This window comes from Hyla sarda, chromosome 4 (assembly GCF_029499605.1).
Source record: "Hyla sarda isolate aHylSar1 chromosome 4, aHylSar1.hap1, whole genome shotgun sequence".
Taxonomy (NCBI): Eukaryota; Metazoa; Chordata; class Amphibia; order Anura; family Hylidae; genus Hyla; species Hyla sarda.
Window position 1 is genome coordinate 13,397,109 of NC_079192.1, and position 22,348 is coordinate 13,419,456.

The window sequence follows — 22,348 nt, forward strand, 5'->3', positions numbered from 1 at the left end:
TCATGACATCAAGCCCCCTCCCATAGACTTGCATTGACGAGCGGGGCGTGACATCATGAGGGGGCGGGGCTATGACGTATCGAGCTGCCATCTCCAGCGTTCGAAACAGTTTGTTCCAAACGCTAAGCAGCAGAGTACCCCTTTAAGGATAAATGATGTTGAATACCTGATAGGTAGATCTTAAATGGTATTGTAAGTGAGATGCAATAAAGAATGGCCAAACCCCAAGTATGCTAAAAGAAACAGAATGAACATCTTCTGGATGATAAGACAAATGTTTTGAAGGCGCTCCAGGCTGCGTTATATATTCTTCGTGTATTAAGCGACAGTCAGTAACCAGATGTTGAGCTACCCAAAAATACTAATTTAATTCAGGATCAATAAATGGAGTGGTGGAATCTGAGCCCCTGTAACATCGGCCTCTGGCATTACCTAAAGAAAAGTGAAAAATTGTGTCTGGATAGTGCGTCTGCAGCAGTGTTCTGAATCCCGCTAATGTGCGACATGGGAAAATAAAGGGGTTCTCCGGGGGAAAACAACATTTTTTTTTTTTTTAAATCAATCGGTGCCAGAAAGTTAACCAGATTTGTAAATTACTTCTATTAAAAAAGATCTTAATCCTTCCAGTACTTATTAGCTGCTGAATACTACAGAGGAAATTATTTTCTTTTTGGAACACAGAGCTCTCTGCTGACATTACAAGCACCATGCTCTCTGCTGACATCTCTGTCCATTTTATGAATTTTTTTTAGATGCATGCACTGCTGTCACCAACAAATGAACATCATAATTATGTGCCAACGGCAGACATGAGAATGAATGTAGTATAGAAGATATGTAGTGCTTAAAGGGGTACTCTGCTGCTCAGCGCTTGGAACAAACTGTTCCGAACACTGGTGCCGGGAGCTTTTGACGTCATAGCCCTGCCCCCTCATGACGTATGGCTCCACCCCCTCAATGCAAGTCTATGGGAGGGGGCGTGGTGGCTGCTACGCCCCGTTCCATAGACTTACATTAAGGGGGCGGGGCGTGACATGAGGGTTGGGCTGTGAGGTCACGAGCTCCCTGCATCAGCTCCAGCATTCAGAATGGTTTGTTCCAAACGCTGAGCAGTGGAGTACCCCTTTAAGAACCTGAGGGGAAGAAGAAAGTGAAAAGAGAGGGGGGGGGGGTGAAAAGAGAATGGGGCAAAAAAAGTATTTAGTCAGCCGCCAATTGTGCAAGTTCTTCCACTTAAAAAGATGAGAGGCTGTAATCATCATCATAGGTTATAACCTCAACTATGAGAGAGAATGAGAAAAAATCCATAAAATCACATTGTCTGATTTTTAAAGAATTTGCTAATTATGGTGGAAAATAAGTATTTGATCACCTACAAACAAGCAAGATTTCTGTCTCACAGACCTGTAACTTCTTCTATAAGTCTCCTCTGTCCTCCACACGTTGCCTGTATTAATGGCACCTGTTGCTTATACTGATAAGCTCAGACACCTGTCCACAACCTCAAACAGTCACACTCCAAACTCCCCTATGGCCAAGACCAAAGAACTGTCGAAGGACACCAGAAACAAAATTGTAGACCTGCACCAGGCTGCGAAGACTGAATCTGCAATAGGCAAGCAGCTTGGTGTGAAGAAATCATCTGTGGGAGCAATTATTAGGAAATGGAAGACCTACAAGACCACTTACAATCTCCCTCGCTCAGGGGCTCCACTCAAGATCTCACCCCGTGGTTTCAAAATGATGACAAGAACAGTGAGCAAAAATCCCAGAACCACTTGGAGGGACCTAGTGAATGACCTGCAGAGAGCTGGGACCAAAGTAACAAAGGCTACCATCAGTAACACACTACGCTGCCAGGGACTCAAATCATGTAGTTTGCCAGACGTGTCCCCCTGCTAAAGCCAGAACATGTCCAGGCCCGTCTGAAGTTTGCTAGAGAGCATTTGGATGATCCAGAAGAGGATTGGGAGAATTTCATATGGTCAGATGAAACAAAAGTAGAACTTTTTGGTAAAAACTCAACTCTACATGTTTGGAGGAGAAAGAATGCTGAGTTGCATCCAAAGAACACCATACCTACTGTGAAGCATTAGGGTGGAAACATCATGCTTTGGGGCTGTTTTTCAGCAAAAGGGACCAGGACGTCTTATCTGGGGCCATGCATCGTGAGATTTTGGTTGAAAACCTCCTTCCATCAGCAAGAGCATTGAAGATTAAACATGGCTGGGTCTTTCAGCATGACAATGACCCCAAACACACCGACCGGGCAACGAAAGAGTGGCTTCGTAAGAAGCATTTCAAGGTCCTGGAGTGGCCTATCCAGTCTCCAGATCTCAACCCCATAGAAAACCTTAGGAGGGAGTGGAAAGTCTGTGTTGCCCAGCGACAGCCCCAAAACATCACTGCTCTAGAGGAGATCTGCATGGAGGAATGGGCCAAAATACCAGCAACAGTGTGTGAGAACCTTGTGAAGACTTACAGAAAACGTTTGACCTCTGTCATTGGCAACAAAGGGAATATAACAAAGTATTGAGATGAACTTTTGTTTTTGACCAAATACTTATTTTCCACCATCATTTGCAAATAAATTCTTAAAAAATCAGACAATGTGATGTTATGGATTTTTTTTCTCATTCGGTCTCATAGTTGAGGTTATAAAGATGAGAGAGGCTGTAATTTTCATCATAGGTTATAAGGGGAGAACTTGTACAATTGGTGGCTGACTAAATACTTTTTTGCCCCACTGCGTGTGTGTATCTATCTATACACACAGTACATATGTACACACATACTGTATGTGTACTGTATACATTACATACACACAGTACACATATATAGTACATATATGTAATATACATGTACTGTGTGTTATATGTGTGTGGATCTGGATGAACTAATCGTATTAAATACTTTCATCTTTACCTAAAGTTTGTGCGATTTTGTTGTCAGCGCATTCAACTATGTATTGTCCTTAAAACAAGTCCCAATGAGGCTCAGTAGTGTGTGTGGCCTCCACGTGCCCGTATGACCTCCCTACAATGCCTGGGCATGCTCCTGTTGAGGTGGGGGATGGTCTCCTGAGGGATGTCCTCCCAGACATAAACTAAAGCATCCGCCAACTCCTGGACAGTCTGTGGTGGATGGAGCGAGACGACCCAGATGTGCTCAATCGGATTCAGGGGAACGGGCGGCCAGTCCATAGCATCAATGTCTTCCTCTTGTAGGAACTGCTGACACACTCCAGCCACATGAGGTCTAGCATTGTCTTGTATTAGGAGGAACCCAGGACCAACCGCACCAGCATATGGTCTCACAAGGGGTCTGAGGATCTCATCTCAGTACATAATGGCAGTCAGGATACCTCTGGCAAGCACATTGAGGGTTGTGCGGCCCTCCCACAGAAATGCAACCCCACACCATTACTGACCCACCAAACCGGTCATGCAGCAGAACGTTCTACACAGTGTCTCCAGACTGTCATGTCTGTCACTTGTGCTCTGTGTGAACCTGCTTTCATCTGTGAAGAGCACAGGGCGCCAGTTGGAGTTACATTGTGTTTAAGTGTTCCCTTTATTTTTTTTGAGCAGTGTGTGTGTGTGTGTGTGTGTGTGTGTGTGTGTCTGTGTCTGTGTGTAGTAGGTGTGTATACGTATGTACTGTGTGTGTGTGTGTGTGTGTGTGTGTGTGTGTGTGTGTGTGTGTGTGTGTGTCAGAAGCGGCTCTCTAATTAGGAGATATAGGCGGCCGCCTAAATCGTGTAGTTAGAGCAGTGATTTTGGCGACTTATTTTTTTCAAATGGCGGCCGCCTATATCTCCTAATTAGAGAGCCGCCTCTGCCACACACACACATGCAGTACATACGTATACACACCTATCCGTCCAGGCATGCTGGGAGTTGTAGTTTTGCAACAGCTTGAGGCACCCTGGTTGGGAAACACCATCCAGTCCATACTCATCCCACACCATGGCCAGTTAGGATGTCAGGGGGGTGGACATGTTATTGTAACATTACGGACAGTGTACACACCTGTCACCCATGTCCACCCCCCCGTCACCCCTGTTCACCCCCGTCACCCCTGTTCACCCCCGTCACCCATGTCCATCTCACCTATGTCCACCCTCCTATCATCCCGTCACTCATGTCCACCCTCCTGTCCTCCATGTCCGCCTTATCCACTCCACTGTCCATCCCTGTCACCAATGTTTTACCCCCGTAGTCTACCCTGTCACCCATGTCTACCCTCCTGTTCACCCATCTGTCCCTTTGTCACCCCAGTCCACCCATCTGTCACTCCTGTCCCTCTTTTACCACCTTGTCACCCATGTCCACCCCTGACCCCCTGTCTCCCATCCTGTCATCCATGTCCACCCCCATCCAACCCTGTCACCCCTGTCCATCCCTGTCACCCATGTACACCCTCCATTGTCCACCCCTCTGACCACATCCTTGTCACCCATGTCCACCCCCTATTCACCCCTCTGTCACCCATGTACACCCCTCTGCCACCATGTACACTCCTCTACACCCCTCTGCCACCCATGTACACTCCTCTACACCCCTCTGCCACCCATGTACACTCCTCTACACCCATGTATACCCCTCCACACCCCTCTGCCACCCATGTACACTCCTCTACACCCATGTATACCCCTCCACACCCCTCTGCCACCCATGTACACTCCTCTACACCCATGTAAACCCCTCTAAACCCCTTTGTCACCCACATCCACATCCCTCTGTCACCCATGTACGCTCCTCTACACCCCTCTGTCACCCATGGAAAAAAAAAAGCTCGGCACCTAATAGGTTTGTTATGGAGGTTTAACGTGAAGAATTGTGTGTGGAAGAAATCGTGATGATGGCCCGGACCAGATGAAGAGAAGGCAACGATGCAAATTAGAGAAGACGTCATTGGTGAGTTGCTGTATAAAGCAGCACTTTATACTACATACCCACTGATAAATAGATATAGTGCAGTGCGTTTTTTTTTTTTTTTTTTAATCTCGCTTGGGGGGCCTCAGATATATTTTTGCCTAAGGCCTCAAAAAGTCTAGAGCCACCTCTGTTGTGTGGTGTGTGTCCAGCTTGCAAGCCATTTCTATTCCCATAGGCTTGCATTGAGGGGGCGAGGCTGTGACTTCACGATACTCGGCCCTGTATCGCCCGTCATCAGCCATGGAGCATTCTTCGCTCTGCGCAAATGGTGAACAGGGTGCTACAGGAGAGAATGAGGGGGTCCCCAGCGGCGGGACTTCCAAGAACTGACATCTTATCCCCTATCCTCTGGATAGGGGATAAAATGTCTAGAGACAGAGTACCCCTTTAACCAAATTATTAGAGCATGTAAAACACAATAAAATACATGGAGGAGCTGACCGAGCAAGTCCAGTCTCTCCCCATCTCTCTTCTCTCTCACCAGACACCATATAACTACAGCATTATAGGACGTCTTACAGGATAGATGGAACGGTCACCCCAGAGATCTCACAAGGGACTACACATTTATAGCACAAACATTTTATTAGAGACACATTTCTAATACACAACAAATTGAGTCATAATATTCTATAAACATTACAGAAACATAAAAAGGGGCTCACAACAGTCTACACATTAATAGTCCGTAGATTTAAGAGATTTCTAACAAAAATACAGCAATGCCCCATAGAGTCACAATATAAGATATAAACATCAAAACCCACAAATATTACATTACATTATATAAAAACTTCTGTCCCCAAGGGCTCACAATCTTCTCTCTATGCACCAGAGTTACATTACACACTAGTAACACACGTTGTATAAAATCATCATTTTGGTGTTCTATACAATATTATGTACAGGTGACATTAACATTTAGTCCAGTAGCAAAAAGGCAGCAAAACTACAACTCCCACCATGTACATGAGAGCCCCAGGTAGATATTTATGGATGTAGAGGGGGGGGGGGGGGGATGTACATGTGCTAAGATTACCAAAGGACACAATGGTCGGCACTCAAGAGTTTTTGGCTCTTGCAATATGCACCAGATAGCTTCCAGTAGGTATATACACCAAAACCATGGCAAAATGTGCAAAAATAAAATAAATAAAGTGGAAAACATGGCAAAATCCAAGGGTATGTCTCAAATGTCTGCCATGTATTCTGTAGAACATGTTTCTGGATTGAGGAACACTCTGTAGGACACACCTGAGGACACCAACTTGTCACTTACAGTCTACACACGTTATATATCTTTGGAAGTCACCAAACACCTTAGCACATTGGTAAGTTAAAGATGCAGGATTGGAGAACACCTGATGTAGGTCCTCCCCAAGGCCTGTAATATTTAGAATTAGGACATGATACATTGACGACGTACTGTGCTGCACAGAGTCTAGGTTCCTCCCAACCTCAGGGCCTTCTCAGGGTGGAGGCTAGGTTCTTCCCAACCTCAGGGTGGAGGCTAGGTTCCCCCCAACCTCAGGGTGGAGGCTAGGTTCCCCCCCAACCTCAGGGTGGAGGCTAGGTTCCCCCCCAACCTCAGGGTGGAGGCTAGGTTCCCCCCCAACCTCAGGGTGGAGGCTAGGTTCCCCCCCAACCTCAGGGTGGAGTTTGGGAGTATTCCCATGAGCATGTGAGAACATACAAACTCCAGAAACAAACTGATTGGACAATATGGAAGTTAGATTGTCATCAGGTTTCGGTCCATAATTGGGCTCAATATCTCTGTATAGCACTGCAGGTATGGTTCAAACAAGACCACTTCAGAAGGTTAAAGTCTCCAGATTCATCTTTAAAGGGGTACTCCACCCCTAGATTTCTTATCCCCTATCCAAAAGGATCTCAGTGCTGCACCTGGTGTACGTTTAGAGCGTCGGGTTCAGCGCTGGAGGCTCGAGACGTCACGGCCATGCCCCCTCAATGCAAGACTATGGAAGGGGGCATTATGGCCATCACGTCCCCTGTCATAGACTTGCATTAAGGGGGCATGGCAGTGACATCACGAGCCTCCGCCCCGCATCGCTAGTCATCTGGCACGGAACGAAGTTCGCTCCATGCACCAGATGTCTGGGATGCTGCAGCTGAGATTGTGAGGACAGCGGCGGGACCCCCACGATCAGACATCTTATCCCCTATCCTATGGATAGAGGATAAGATGTCTAGGGGCGGAGTACACCATTAAGCTATTTCATGTGTTTGCCAAGAAATCTTTGCAAAGCGGTTATAGTACAAACGGCCATCTCTCCCAATTACTGCATACACATGAAAGGTCATGCGTTTCAATTTTCCATCAAAAAATCCATATGAGGGCTTGTTCTTAGCGCCAATTTTACTTTGTAATACCATTAATTTCACCACAAAAAAATTGTGATTTTTAGCGGCCTTCGTTTCTATGCAGTGCAGTTTTCGGTAAAAATGTTACCCAATTTATTCTATAGGTCCATATGGTCACAAGTATACCCAATATATATAGGTTTGATTTTATTTTACTACAAAAAAATAATCATAACTACATGCACCAAAATGTATATGTTGAAAAATGTCCTCTCCTGACCGCTATAACTATTTTTCCATATACGGGGTGGTATGGGGGCTCCATTTTTGCACAGTGATCTGAAGTTTTTATCGGTACCATTTTTTGTTTTGATCTGACTTTTTGATCACTTTTTATTCATTTTTTTTATGGTATCAAAAGTGAAAAAAAATACGCTATTTTGGACTTAATTTTTTTTACATGTACGCCATTGATCGTGTGGTTTAATTAATGATATCTTTTTATAGTTTCAACATTTACGCATGCGGCGATACCACATACGTTTATTTACACTTTTTTTTTTAAAGAATGGGAAAAGGGGCCCACCGGGTATGATGCATGTGCTCAGCCGGAGAGTCATACCTCGGGAGCCACAAATAGACGTGAATGTACGTCCATTTGCGCTAAAGAGTTAATTTTCATATATATTGTGTTTTATGACTCTATGATTGTAACCAATAAATATTTTCATAATGCCTGTGTATTACTGTATATTACAAAACTACATCCTAATCATCATCATCATCCCGTCAAAAAGAACTTTGATATCTGGGGAAATAGTCAGACACATGAATTGTATCAATCTGTCTACAATTCATCAGGTCATAATTTTAATAATTTGATCATTTTCACAATTTTTCAAGATTTTATGATAATTCGTGATTGAGTTATTACCGCAACACAGGCATAGTATGGGGATTGGGCTTTCTACTTCATCTTTTAATGATAGGTTATCCTGGTTATATATAAAAAAAAAAAAAAAAAAAAAAAAAAAAAAATACAAAACATCCTCCAAACACTTTGGGTAGGGTCACATGGGAGCACATCTTCAGCGTATTTGATGCTGCGGATGCGCTGCTAGAGCGATGGCAGAGCAAGCTCCCTGATCATAATTTTTTCAGATTTGGACAGGACCTTTACCTGCAGAAGATTGGGACCGCTATGGGCAGTCAAATGGCACCACAGCATGCAAAACTCTATGGCAAAATTGGAAGAGGACTTCCTATCCACCAGCCAAACAAAATCCCTTAGGTACTTTTGCTACATAGACGATATTTTAATCATCTGGCCTGCCAACAAAAGGAACTTCTCACTTTCCATGAGAATTTCCATGAATTCCACTCCAGCAGCAACCTTACCATCAGCTTCTCCCCCACAGAAATTAACTTCCTGGACACAACTATCATTATGAACAACTCCATCCACACGTCCCTACAAACAGCCCAACCTACCTCAAAAACCATATCTTCCACCCTGAACACACAAAGGACTCGTCATATACAGTCAGAACAGATTCAGTTGTATCCTATAGCCTGATATGGCAGGGCTACAGTACCAGGGTCATTGACAACCAGATATGGAAAGCCACCAACATCCCCGAAAGAACTCCTGAGGTATATGGGACATTGCACAGGCAGCAGTGTATCACTGGTGGTCACCTACCACCCCCAAGTTGAGGTTTTCGTGCAAAATATCAAAGGAGCAACACATCTTTAGGGACATGCCCCTCCAGGAATGCCCTAAACTTTACTTTTATTCCCACTACTATTAAAATAATAGATTTTTGTTCTCATTAGTACCACTAGGTGGCAAAAGTTTTTTTTTTTAATTCCATCTACTATATCATGTATATTTTTATTTATCTTCCCTTAGCTTCTTTACAGTAGTGTGTGTGAGACTGTCTTTATATCCGTACTTGTTATTTGTGAGCGCTTTGTGTTGATAGCTCACTAACTCAATTGAGAATAGTTGTCCTCCTTATTGGTGTAGAAAATGTTACATAAGTGACGCTCTAAAACTTTAGCACCATCCTCCCTAACGTTTCACCAGTTCCCTGGCTTTGTCAAATACCATCATTATAAACGATAAAAACATTTGTTTATACCATCTCTCTCTACTCCTAACAATTATCATTCACCCAAAAAAAAAATTCAGTAAACCCACCAGGGAGACCCATTATATCCAGAATAGATAGCAGTAGCCCAGAAAGATGACAATATTTGGACTTTATTCTGAAATAATATGTGCAGATGTTACTCGGTTTCCTCAAAACCTCAATTTGATTTCCATCCTGTGTCCCATAAAATGGCGGATAGATCATGCCCTAACAATGGACATTGCACTGCATTGTATACAAAATTTGGAAAAACAAAGAGGGATCAATTATAAAAGCTCCTGACAAGTGGGGTTTTTGTGGATGTACTAAAAATGGCTAGACCCTTCTTTATACTGGGGTAAATGAACTAACAACAGTAACGGTACCAAGGTAAGATCCTGAGGTAGTTAGATAAGAAATGCCCTTAAGACTTAAACTCTTCCTTACTGATAAGTTTATATTATTCTTTTGCCCCCATCACTTAGGACAGAGACTTTCTATGGTCTGCCAAAAGTACATAAAAGGACCAGCACCATGGATATGTAGGCAGATTGTTTCAGGGGTCAATGGTCCAAAAATAACAGAATACATAGATAAAATTCTTCGGCCATTTGTTGTGACTTTACCTTCCTATACAAGAGACACAGGAGACCTCCTTGAAACTCAATAGGCTTTCTTTAGAAGGGAGTTACCTCCATAAATTGACCCTATATTTCTCTATTCTGCATCCAATTGGCCTCAAAGCTTTAGATCATTTTCTTAACTTTAAGAATAGATTTCCACATTAACATAATACGTTCATCCTCAAACGCATGACATTTACCCCCATTTTTTTATTTTTTTATTTTTTTATTTTCTCCAATCACAATCTCTGGGGCACCTCAATGGGGAACCCATGAGCCTCCAGTTAGGCAAGTCTTCTTCTGGGCTAGTGGGAAGATACCCAGGTTTTCTCTAAGTTGTCCCATAACCGGAGAAAACATAGGACCACATTTTGGACAAGATATATAGACGACGTATCCATTATGTGGCTTTGTGTCTCATCACTGTTACAAGCTATTAAGCATTAATAGTGGTCACAAACTGCCATCTGGTTATCATGTGACCGTGTCATTATACACTTGCATTGATTTATCATGGAGGATACAAGCTGTGTCATATCATCTGAATGAATATAGTACACATGATGCCCAGATTAAAATTTTTATACTAGTTGTGTTAACTTTTTACAAATCACTGGATGTTCAATGGAGTCTGAGTTCTCCCTGTTTTTAGTCAATTTATATATGGCCTATTTGGAGGAGGTTGATCTATATGCCAACATTAATACACTTAGCCATCTTATAGGATGGTATGGTCGGTATATAGATGACCTAATTTTAATCTGGCATGGTACTGTAGAACGGGTCCAAGAATTCAAATTCAAACTATATGTACAGCTCAACAACACAAATTGTATGAGGTTAACTGGGTACACCTGTACCCACAGGTGTGAGGAAAAAATAGAAACAATAAAAGGGGAATCCCAGTCCTCAAATACCCCAACCAAAAATGGATGTACAATGGATATTTGTTAAAAGAAAGATTTCTTTAAATGTAAAATTGTGTCACATATACATATAAATAATCACAGGGCCCATGCGAGACACAGATCCCCATTTAAAAATTTTTGTCTATTGGTTAAGTGGGAAAAATAACGTTTTAGAGGCGCTGCTCACAGGAGGGTGAAAACACACTACAAGAAATACAAACAATAAATCAGTCTTATAAATTTATCGGTAAAAATTTTGAGCACAATTTTAATCACAATTAGAAGTTTTGGCCAAAAGGGTTAACATTTATTCCATCATGTGATTTTGATTTGTATGGGACTCTCCTGGATGTGAACAAGTTCATGCGTTTACTCACTGTGAAAAGGCATTTTTTTCAATATTGATAATACAAATTCTTCCTCCTATTGTATCTCTAGTACACACCTAAATAATCGGGGAAGTAGTACTATGCCTCTCCACAGGGAGTTCCATGAACAAATAGCAACATAAATACCGTATTTTTTGCCGTATAAGACGCACATTTTCTTCCCAAAAACTGGGGTGAAAAAGTCGGTGCGTCTTACATGGCGAATACACACCTATCGCGGCGGTACCTGCGGCCATCAACGGCCGGGACCCGCGGCTAATACAGGACATCACCAATCGCGGTGATGCCCTGTATTAACCCTTCAGACGTGGCGATCAAAGCTGACCGCCGCGTCTGAAAGGAAAGTGACACTAACCCGGCTGCTCAGTCGGGCTGTTCGGGACCGTCACGATTTCACAGCGGCGGTCCCGAACAGCCCGACTGAATAGCCGGGTTAGTGCTTACAGGACACCGGAAGGAACCTTACCTACCTCCTCGGTGTCTTCTCCATTCAGGGATCCCCTGTATGGCCGGCGCTCTCCTTCCTCGTCATCACGTCGTCGCGTACGTGCGTCGGCGTGCATAACGACGTGATGGCGGCGACGGAGAGCGGGGATACCCGGCCGGCAGCAGAGACGTTCCGGAGCGACGGGGAGATGGCAACAGCGATGCAGCGACATCCAGGGCAGCGGTGACGGGTCCGGAGCGGCAGGGACACGTGAGTACTACCTCCTATGCAGTGGTCTTCAATCTGCGGACCTCCAGATGTTGCAAAACTACAACTCCCAGCATGCCCGGACAGCCAACGGCTGTCCGGGCATGCTGGGAGTTATAGTTTTGCAACATCTGGAAGTCCGCAGGTTGAAGATCACTATTGGGTTCAAAATCTTTAATTTTTTAGATTTTGCACCTAAAAATAGGGTGCGTCTTATACGCTGGTGCGTCCTATAGGGCGAAAAATACGGTACTCCTTGATTTACAAGATGAAAGCAATCAGCAGGAATGTATAGATAATACTTAATACTTTTTCTATTAAAAACCCGGACTTTTATCCGATTCATTCGAGGCTGGAGGGTATCGAAAAATTTTTTAACAAAAAGTGGAAGAAGATAAACTGCATGACAATATTTCTAGACAAACCAAATCTCAGACGTCATCAGAAACAAGCTATACAAGAATTGAGCCATAATACAGCAATAACCATTCGTCCATCAGATAAAGGTGGAGCAGTAGCTTTACTGGACTCCTACCAACTCGTTTTGGAAATGCTTAATGATAAAACATATCGCAGATTAAAAAACGGATCCTACCGAAGTATTTAGAAATAAGTTCTCAAATCTTTTAGAAGATGGTCGAGCATTATCCATTATAACACAAAAACAGCTGGAATACATGCTACCTGCCCATCCTAAATGTCCTGTGTTTCATGCACTACCAAAATTACATCAAAATAAATTTCCGCCACCGTTGAGACCAATCGTCGCAGGTATAGACTCCCTTTTAGAGAGACTGAGAGCATGGCCTTTATCAAAGACACTAAATCCTTACTACAGGCAACAGAAGTCATGAGATGGTCCAGTACTGATAGTTTTAGAGATGTGAAGATCAGCTCACCCAATCACAGTCCCATCCACAGCGCGGCAGGCGTGCGGCGACACCAACAGATATGAAGAAGAGAAGGAAGCCAGCATGGAAAATGCTGAAAATCCCATTATTGCATAAAATCCAAAGCACAGGACCGGGCAATCATGATGACGCGTTTCAGGCGTGTACCACCCTTAGTGTATGACTAAGGGCAGTACACGCCTGAAACGCGTCATCATGGTTACCCTGTCCTGTGCTTTGGATTTTATGCAATAAAGGGATTTTCTGCATTTTCCACACTGGCTACCTTCTCTCTTCAGTACTGATAGTTGGATGTCATGCAACGTGATTGCATTGTACACGTGTATACCACATGACAAAGCGACGATAGCTGTATCACATCGTTTATCAAAACACAGCACATACAGTCAAGATTTAAGAGACTATATGTTACAGGTGTTACATTTTCTTTTGCAGCATAATTTTTTTCTGTTTTAATGGAAATTTCTTTTTGCGGATTACTGCATGCCCGATTGGCTAAAAATTCTCACCTTCACTCGCAAATTTGTACATGTCATACTGGGAGGAGGTTATCTTGCTCTCCCCGTCCAATCCCTTTTCCGGATGGATTAGTTGGTACGGGAGATACATAGACGACCTCCTCCTAGTATGAAGGGGCACTCAAACTGTAAATTGTATATGTGAATCAATATATCATTTATTTGGAATGTCTATTTTCCTTACAAGCAGAGAGCTTCAAAGTTAGAAAAAGGCAACATTTTCAAATTCTTCATCAAATTTTGGAATTTTTACACCAAGAAATGATCCAAGTATCGACGAAAATTTACCACTAACAAAGTTGAATATGTCACGAAATAATCTCGGAATCAGAATCAAAAGTAATAGCATCCCAGAGTTATTAATGCTTAAAGTGACAGTGGTCAGATGTTGAAAAAAATGGCCCGGTCCTACATTGAAAATTGTCTGGGTCCTTAAGGGGTTAATTATGGGTGCACAGCGGCATCATCAATTCTGGTGGCATAGTGGCATCATCAATTCTGGGGGCACAGAGGCAAGGTCGCTAGGTGTGAATCAGGACCTGGGGGCTCTCCTTGGACCTTTACCATTTATATGCGGACCCTCACTAAAAATAGCTGAGTACCACCTGATCTATAGACTGCGTGCGCGCATGTGTGTGAGGGGTATGTAGTGTGAGGCAGGAAAATGGATGTGCAATGTGAATATGAGATATTTCTATGCTGTCCATACATACATGCCACAGACATAGTGCTGTGATGTCACAGTACTTTTAGAATGTGATAATATATAGTGTTGAGCGGCATAGGCCATATTCGAATTCGCGAATATTCGCGAATATATGGACGAATATTCGTCATATATTCGCGAATATTCGCATATTCGTTATATTCTCGTTTTATTTTCGCATATACGAAAATTCGCGTATGCGAAAATTAGTATATGCTAATTTTCGCACGCCAGTCTCACACAGTAGTATTACAGCCTTCTTTACACCACACAAGCTGGAAGCAGAGAGGGGTGATCACTGTGATGTGTACTGTGAAAAAAAACAAAAAAAAAAAAACGAATATTCGTAATTACGAATATATAGCGCTATATTCGCGAATAATATTCGAATTGCGAATATTCGTGAGCAACACTATTAATATACTTGCATTTTCATCCTGCAGCGTTTTCTGATACATGGCTATGATCAGATCTGGTCACATGCGGACAAAAAAAAAAGTCATTGTAGTGGGAGTATAAACTTAAACGTAGAAATTAGTTCTAAATTAGTTCTACTTAAACCACTGTTTGATCAGAAATATCATCCAGCATAAGAACAAAAAAAAGGAGAGAAGTCCTCCGGATTTGCCTAAATTGTAACTTTTACTTCAATTATTTAAAATATTAAATTTCAATAGGTGTAGGATTCATGAAGTTGCCCGGTGGCAAACTGCCACCGGGCAACTTCATGAATCATACACCTATTTAAATTTAATATTTTAAATTATTGAAGTTATATTTTAGGCACATCCGGAGGACTTCTCTCCTTTTTTTGCTATTGTAGTGGGGGTGCAGGAGGAGCTGCAGCAGCAATGCAGAAAGAGGCACAGCCCTCTTTCCATTGTGAAAAAAATGGTTCGACCTAAAAAAGAAGGCAACTGGATCGGATCATTGAGATCAGGGAATGGACTTGCCCAGGTACAATGCTTACATTAGTGAGTTTTTGTGTAAAAATTTTTTTTAAATGGAGTAAAAAAAAAAAAATAAATAAACAAAACTCCTAATATAGGGTGAAAAAAAGCAATCATAATACACAAATTGCTGGGAAGCAAAGAGACAATATAATAAACATAAAAGAGGAAGGAAGAAAGAAAGAAAAACAGTATTCAGAAAGGAAGGAAAGAAAGAAAGGAAAGGGAAAAAGAAAAGAAGAAGGAAAGAAACCGGGTCAGGGAAAAATAATTCAATCTATGTACATTACAGAGTGTTGACGAGAGAAACAAATTTAAATTATGAAAATAAAGTATACTTACCATGCAGGGGAGGACGCGTGGCAAGGGAGAGAAAAGAAACCAAGAGCAAACACCAAAAAGAAAATGAATTAAATACAGTTAACATTTTCAACCTCAGCTCCCATGTACTTGAGGCAGAACTGTGCCTTTTGAAGAAGGGCCTTACTCTTTGCCCCACGGCTAAATCCAACTCCTTTGACCTTTTTGTTGATCTTAATGGTTTCATAAGAAAACAAACTATTAAAATATTTTTTTTACCATTACAGGGGTATTCCAGGGGGAAAAAAAAACTATATATATCAACTGGCTCCAGAAAGTTAAGATTTTTTAATAGAAGTAATTTACAAATCTGTTTAATCCTTCCAGTACTTATGAGCTTCTGAAGTTAAGGTTGTTCTTGTCTATCTAAGTCCTCTCTGATGACACGTGTCTCGGGAAACGCCCAGTTTAGAAGAGGTTTGCTATGGGGATTTGCTTCTAAACTGCCCGTTTCCCAAGACAGGTGTCATCAGAGAGCACTTAGACAGAAAAGAACAACCTTAATTTCAGAAGCTCCTAAGTACTGAAAGGATTAAGATTTTTTTTAATAGAAGTAATTTACAAATCTGTTTAACTTTCTGGAGCCAGTTAATATATATATAAAAAAGTTTTTTTTCCTGGAATACCCCTTTAAAGAATCAGGGGGTACCACCTCATCTGTACCCCCAGATCCCTCTACTACTTCTGCCTTAGTTCCTCCGCCTCCTTCTACCCTCTACACGCCAGGGGTAGCTATATCGATACATTTTCTTAGCGGTTAGAGAATCAAAGTCTGACTGAACCAGGTAATACAAATTCTTCACACCATCAATCCAAATCTCACCCCCCTTGAAAGAACCGCTGTGAAGTCTCTCTCCAACAATAACTCCATCATTATACGTCCAGCAGACCAGGGGGGAGGTATAGTTATACTGAATAGAGACAACTACATCGCAGAGTCCCATAGACTTCTGTCTGATCTCAGATACTATAAATCCATGCACTTTAATCCCACCAAACAGTTCCAGGGGTCCTCTCCAAAGCAGACTAGATCATCACTAAAGAACCAGCCCTGCCACTATTTTATCACTTACCAAAAATTCACAAAAATCTCATCAACCCTCCAGGCCGTCCCATTATTTCTGGCATAAACTCAATCACCTCCAATCTTTCACATTACATAGATCTTCTATTACATAAGCATGTCTCTGGCCTTACATTCCATCTCAGGGACTCAACAGACTTCATCAACACCATCATGGAAGCTGAGTGGTCACCCAATTATTTGCTTGTCACCACAAGCTTTACACAATCATAGAACACAATTTGGGTATTGCAGCGGTTACACACTTTCTACACAGTGATTCCACCATGCCTCTTGCCCAAACTGAATTTATTCTCAAAAGTTTACTTTTCATACTCCAACATAACTACTTTGAATTTTCAGGCCAGATTTACCTTCAGACTACAGGCACCGCTATGGGGTCCAAGGTAACCCCTAGCTTGGCTAACCTATTTGTTGGCTTATTTGCACCTATTATCGACGTTCTATCGATTATATTTTTATCATTTGGAGTGGCAATAGGGAAGATCTAGATACTTTCCTCACCGATCTCAATACTAATGACTGGTCCCTACAATTCACTCAATCCATCTTCGGTAACCATGCTGAATTCTTACACATCATTGTTTCACATGACAACAGTGACCGACTACACACCAAGACGTATTTTAAACAGGTTGACAGCAACAGCTATCTGAATTTTAATAGTGCACACTACAAAAATTGGATATGTAATGTCCCTTTTGGACAATTCAAGAGAATTTGCAGGAATTGTACTAGAGGCGGGGACTTCAGGGCACAAAGCCAAAATTTTAAAAACACGTTTTAAAGGGCAAAGGCTATCCCGCCCCCCTAGTACAGTCCTCCTACAAGAGAGCATTAGCACTCACGCAGAAAGATTGTCTGGCCCCTAAAGCTGATACCACCATGTCATTCAGGATCGGTCCATCAACTTCGTGACCACCTTTAGCAGAGATCATAGCAACATCAATAAAATTCTTGCTAAACATTGGGCCATTCTGTTAAAGGACCCTCATCTAAGCATCTTACTTCCACCCAGACCCTGACTTACCTTTCGTAGGGGTCGCACTCTGTACAACATCATTGCTTCCAGTAAACATAAAAAAAAAGAAAAACCACCTCTATAGTTACCACTTCTAACTTCTTGTCTGCCCCTGGCAACTTTAGGTTTGGCTCATCTAGATGACATCGATGGAGCGCGCCGACGATGCAGGGGATCCGAAGAGGACGCTCTGGAGCCCCGAGGACAGGTAAGCGATAGTCAGCGGACCACACGGGGCACTGTAAACTGCTATCCGGCAGCAGCTGAAGCAGTCTGCGCTGCTGGATAGCCGTTTATGTGATGGCCCCGATATACAAAAGCATCGTATGTGGATGCTGCCTTCAACATGCGATGGACTGAGAGGCCATCGCATGTTGAAATGATCATCTGTCGGCGGGGGGGAAGTCACTGTGTGTAAATAAATATATAATATTATATATATTATATATATATATATTGTATGGTAATGATCACCAATTGCCTCCCTTATGCTGCCTATATAGGGTCTCTTTCCACCCCCACTATATTTATAAACCATCTTCCTACATGCCCCCATTTTGGCATTGCATATGTGCGATACCATTTGTCATTTGCACTATTGCTAACACATCTTTTGTGCTCCATTACAAGCAGCACCACTATTACGGTGTGACTGTCAGCACCCCTTTTTTCCTGGCTTTGCCCGTTCTCTATGTCCCTGTCATCTAACATCCACTCCCATCTGCTATGGTTCCATCACTAGATCCGTGCTGCGCATCATTCTACGTGGCGCACGGTCCATCTCATTTCTGCCTTTGATGTCCCCGATCTGTTACGGCTCCGCTGTTTGATCCGTGCTGCACACCCTATAGACACTGTCCAGCGTTGCGCATGGTCCATCTTACCTGTCAGCAAAATCCTGGTGATGTTTTGTTTATATTTACATCTCCTGACACGTGCGGCGACCTGGGACTCCGCCTCTAGATGTGATTGGCCGGGAGCCGGTCACATGTTTCCTTACCCTGGTGACGTACCTCTGACCCCGGCTCCAGTGCTGTCAGCATCATCTGGCAGGATGTTGACATCTGGAGACCGGATGGCGGAGGCCGTTCTACGGCTACACATCGCTGCCTGTCATTTATTAAAGCTCTGCATATAGTAAATGAACGTTTATGCACCTGCCTTCCTGTTCACATACATTTACATATAAATTGTATTTTAATGTCATAATTCTGTATGTAACTCATCTATATGAATATTACCTATGATGTGGGGCTTTGGCTCCGCCCCCCTTTTTAGTGTTTGGCGCCAATTGTCCCTCTATTTAATCTGTGTATGTACCTGATGTCCCCAGACTGATCTGAGGAAGGAGGTGGCTCCCCCAAAACGCATCATCTCTGTATGTTTTATTATTTTCATTCACTAATAAATCACTACGGTGTTTTATAATACTCCTGGCTTGGATCCACTTCTTACTTGAACCAGCAGCGCCATCAAAGGGTCTTTTTTTCTGTTCCATATATTACTTACAATTTACAATTTGCTAAAAAGGTGGAAAATGGCAAGGTCATTAAGGGGTGAATTTGCATTGGTTATGAGTTGTAAGTTGTTTGTCTACACTCAACATTGTGTCATTACAGAAGCTCCGCTTCCCTCTGTAAGGAGAAGAAGGAGAGAGGCCGAGGAGGAGGAAGAGGAGGACAGGGGGGAGGAACATCAGCAAGATGATGGAGAGGAGGAGGCTGAGCCATCACGGCAATCAACCCCAGAGTCACCACCGGAAGTGGGGGAGAATGTCGAGGTGGTGGCAGAGGAGGAGGAGCCGCACTCCCCCCCCACCCACCAGAAGAGGAGGAAGAGGCAGTTGCCTACTGCCCCCGCCAGAAGAGTGAATATGTGAACACAGCATTATAATTTTTACAATTACATATTAATCTTTTTTTTTTTTTATCCTAACAGTCATCTCTAAATTAGAAGTTGAAATCAGGCAGATGGAGCAGCAGCACGTTGCGAGGATTCAACGCCTGAAGCACCTGATCAGAGGTCTGGAGAAGAATCATAAGAAAAAGGTCCAGAAGCTGCTGGACCTGCAAAAAAAATTTGAAAAATGCCTTAGGGCATATTTTGTTGTTATTTTATGTTCTATAGATTTGTATAATTTTGTTATAAAATAGTTATTCAGTTAAAAAAGTGTGCTTTGTTTTTATTGATAAAAAGAAATAAATGCAGTGCAGGGAGCATGGAACAGTGGGCTGAGAAAATGAAAAATTACACTGTTCCAAAAATCTGTCAGACACCTGTGGGGCGTAAATGCTCACTGTACCCCTTATCACATTACATGAGGTGTAGTTTCCAAAAGGGGGTCACATGTGGGGGGGTCCATTGTTCTGGCACTATAGGGGCTTTGCAAACACACGTGGCCTTCAATTCCGGACAAATTTTCTCTTCAAAAGCCCAATGGCGCTCCTTCTCTTCTGAGCATTGTAGTTCGCCCGCAGAGCACTTTAAGAACATTCCCCATATGTGGATGTACTCAGAAGAAATGGGGTTACAAATTTTGGGGGGCTTTTTACCTATTTTTCCCTTGTGAAAATGAAAAATTTAGGGTAACACCAGCATTTTAGTGAAAAATAAATTCTCATTTTTACATCCAACTTTAACGAAAATTTGTCAAATACCTGTGGGGTGTTAAGGCGCACTATACCCCTTGCTACATTCCGTGAGGCATGTAGTTTCCAAAATGGGGTCACATGTCTGTATAAATTTAGCATTTATGTAAAATCTGCCCCCCTGTGCAAATCACCAATTTAGGCCTCAAATGTACATGGTGCGCTCTCATTCCTGAGCCTTGTTGTGCGTCCGCAGAACATTTTACAGGGGGTATTTCTGCACTCAGGAGAAATTGCACTACAAATTTTTACCTTTTATCTCTTGTGAAAATAAAAAGTATGGGGCAACAAAAATTTTTTTTACACTTACATGCTGGTGTAGCCCCCAACTTTTCCTTTTCATAAGGGGTAAAGGAGAAAAAGCCCCCAAAATTTGTAGTTTAATTTCTCCTGAGTACAAAAATACCCCACGTGGCCCTAAACTGTTTCCTTGAAATATGACAGGGCTCTGAAGTGAGAGAGCGCCATGCTCATTTGAGGACTAAATTAGGCGTAGAATACCCTTAACAGGGTGTCTCCAGCTGTTGCTAAACTCCCAGCATGCCTTGACAGTCAGTGGCTGTCCGGAAATGCTGGGAGTTGTTTTGCAACAGCTGGAGGCTCCGTTTTGGAAACACTGCCGTACAATAAGTTTTTCATTTTTATTGGTGGGGACAGTGTAAGGGGGTGTATATGTAGTGTTTTACCCTTTATTTTGTGTTAGTGTAGTGTAGTGCTTTTTAGGGTACATTCACACGGAGTTTACAGTGAGTTTGCGCAGCTCAAACTTCTAGCAAGAAACTTAGTATAAAATTGCCTGTGTGAATGTACCCTGTACACATGGAGGGGGGGGGGGGCAAACCTCCAGCTGTTTCAAAACTACAACTCCCAGCATGTACTGACAGACTGTGCATGCTGGGAGTTGTACTTTTGCAACAGCTGGAGGCACAAAGGTAACATAACCTAACTGAAGGTTTTCCAACCAAACTCAGTATTTTCCAACCAGTCTGCCTCCAGCTGTTGCAAAACTACAACTTCCAGCATGTACTGATCGCCGAAGGGCATGCTGGGAGATGTAGTTATGCAACAGCTGGAGGTACGCAACTACAACTCCCAGCATGACGAGACAGCTGTTTGGGCATGCTGGGATTTGCAGTTTTGCAACATCTGGAGGGCTACAGTTTAGAGATCACTGTGTCTGGCACTGGCAGAACAGGGAATAAGGACTTTCTGGACAATTTGAGCCCTCTGGGGAATCTGTTATTTTCCATATATGCCGAAAAGGACTAGAGTATTTAAAAATCCGTCCCAATTTTTGGATGATCCCGAGTTTGTCCAGCAATGGCAAGCCGAGCGCCTGAAACCTTTAAATCTACAACACTTAGTCTTAGCAAAAAACAATAAAGATTATGAACCTATTACCACACAATTATGCAGAGCAAAGAGAGCGCCGTATACTATTAGAGGATACATTTTATTAATTCATAAGAACACTTGAATAAAAAAACAAATGTTGCCACCTCAGGAAGACATTAAAAGCACAAAAGAGAGAAATATGTACATGACAAGAAGGATTTTGATGAGGGACAAATGTTCATATGGGCCAAACTTAAACGCCCCAATATCGCAAAAAAATTTATAAAAATAAAAAATAAACATTACCGATCACCTAACAGCCAAATCTGAAAGCAGTTCTTCAGATGACACTAATCGAGACCTCCATACAACACCTGGCCACAGTGAGAAAGAACAAAATGCCCTTTTAGGAGAAAGACGAGGAAGGGAAAGAGAAAGACAGGAATTGCCCCCAATGGAATAAAAAAAAAAAGGAAAAAATTAAAATCATCAACTTAAAAGAACCTTGCCTTTCAGCCTATTCTTAAGCAGGACTATCAGACTAGGGCATTACAGGTCCGGTCATCTCCCATTACCTGTTGGAGCAGCTTCACTATACCTGTACACAATGTATTTCTCTTTATGTCTTGAACAGTGTATTAATAATTAACATCTCAATGGATAGGTTTTTCGTGATTTTTCTGTGATTAACCAAACATATTCCCTCTTACCCTAGACTGGTACATCTACATTGAGTACCTATGCGCCAGTTGATATTCAAATTACTCTAATTTATCTGGATATGTCCGGTTTTCTTAACACCTA

The 22,348-nt window shown here is 42.5% G+C and overlaps 1 long non-coding RNA gene across 1 annotated transcript in view; it reads left to right on the forward strand.

Moving 5' to 3' along the window:
* The window catches only part of LOC130367556 (uncharacterized), a 101,099-nt gene extending 81,754 nt beyond the window's left edge, over positions 1-19,345 (forward strand). Inside the window, exons 3-4 of the long non-coding RNA XR_008892103.1 lie at positions 17,687-17,769; positions 19,181-19,345. This is a non-coding gene — a long non-coding RNA (uncharacterized LOC130367556). The remainder of the gene's footprint in view (positions 1-17,686; positions 17,770-19,180) is intronic.
* The last annotated feature ends 3,003 nt before the right edge of the window (positions 19,346-22,348 follow it).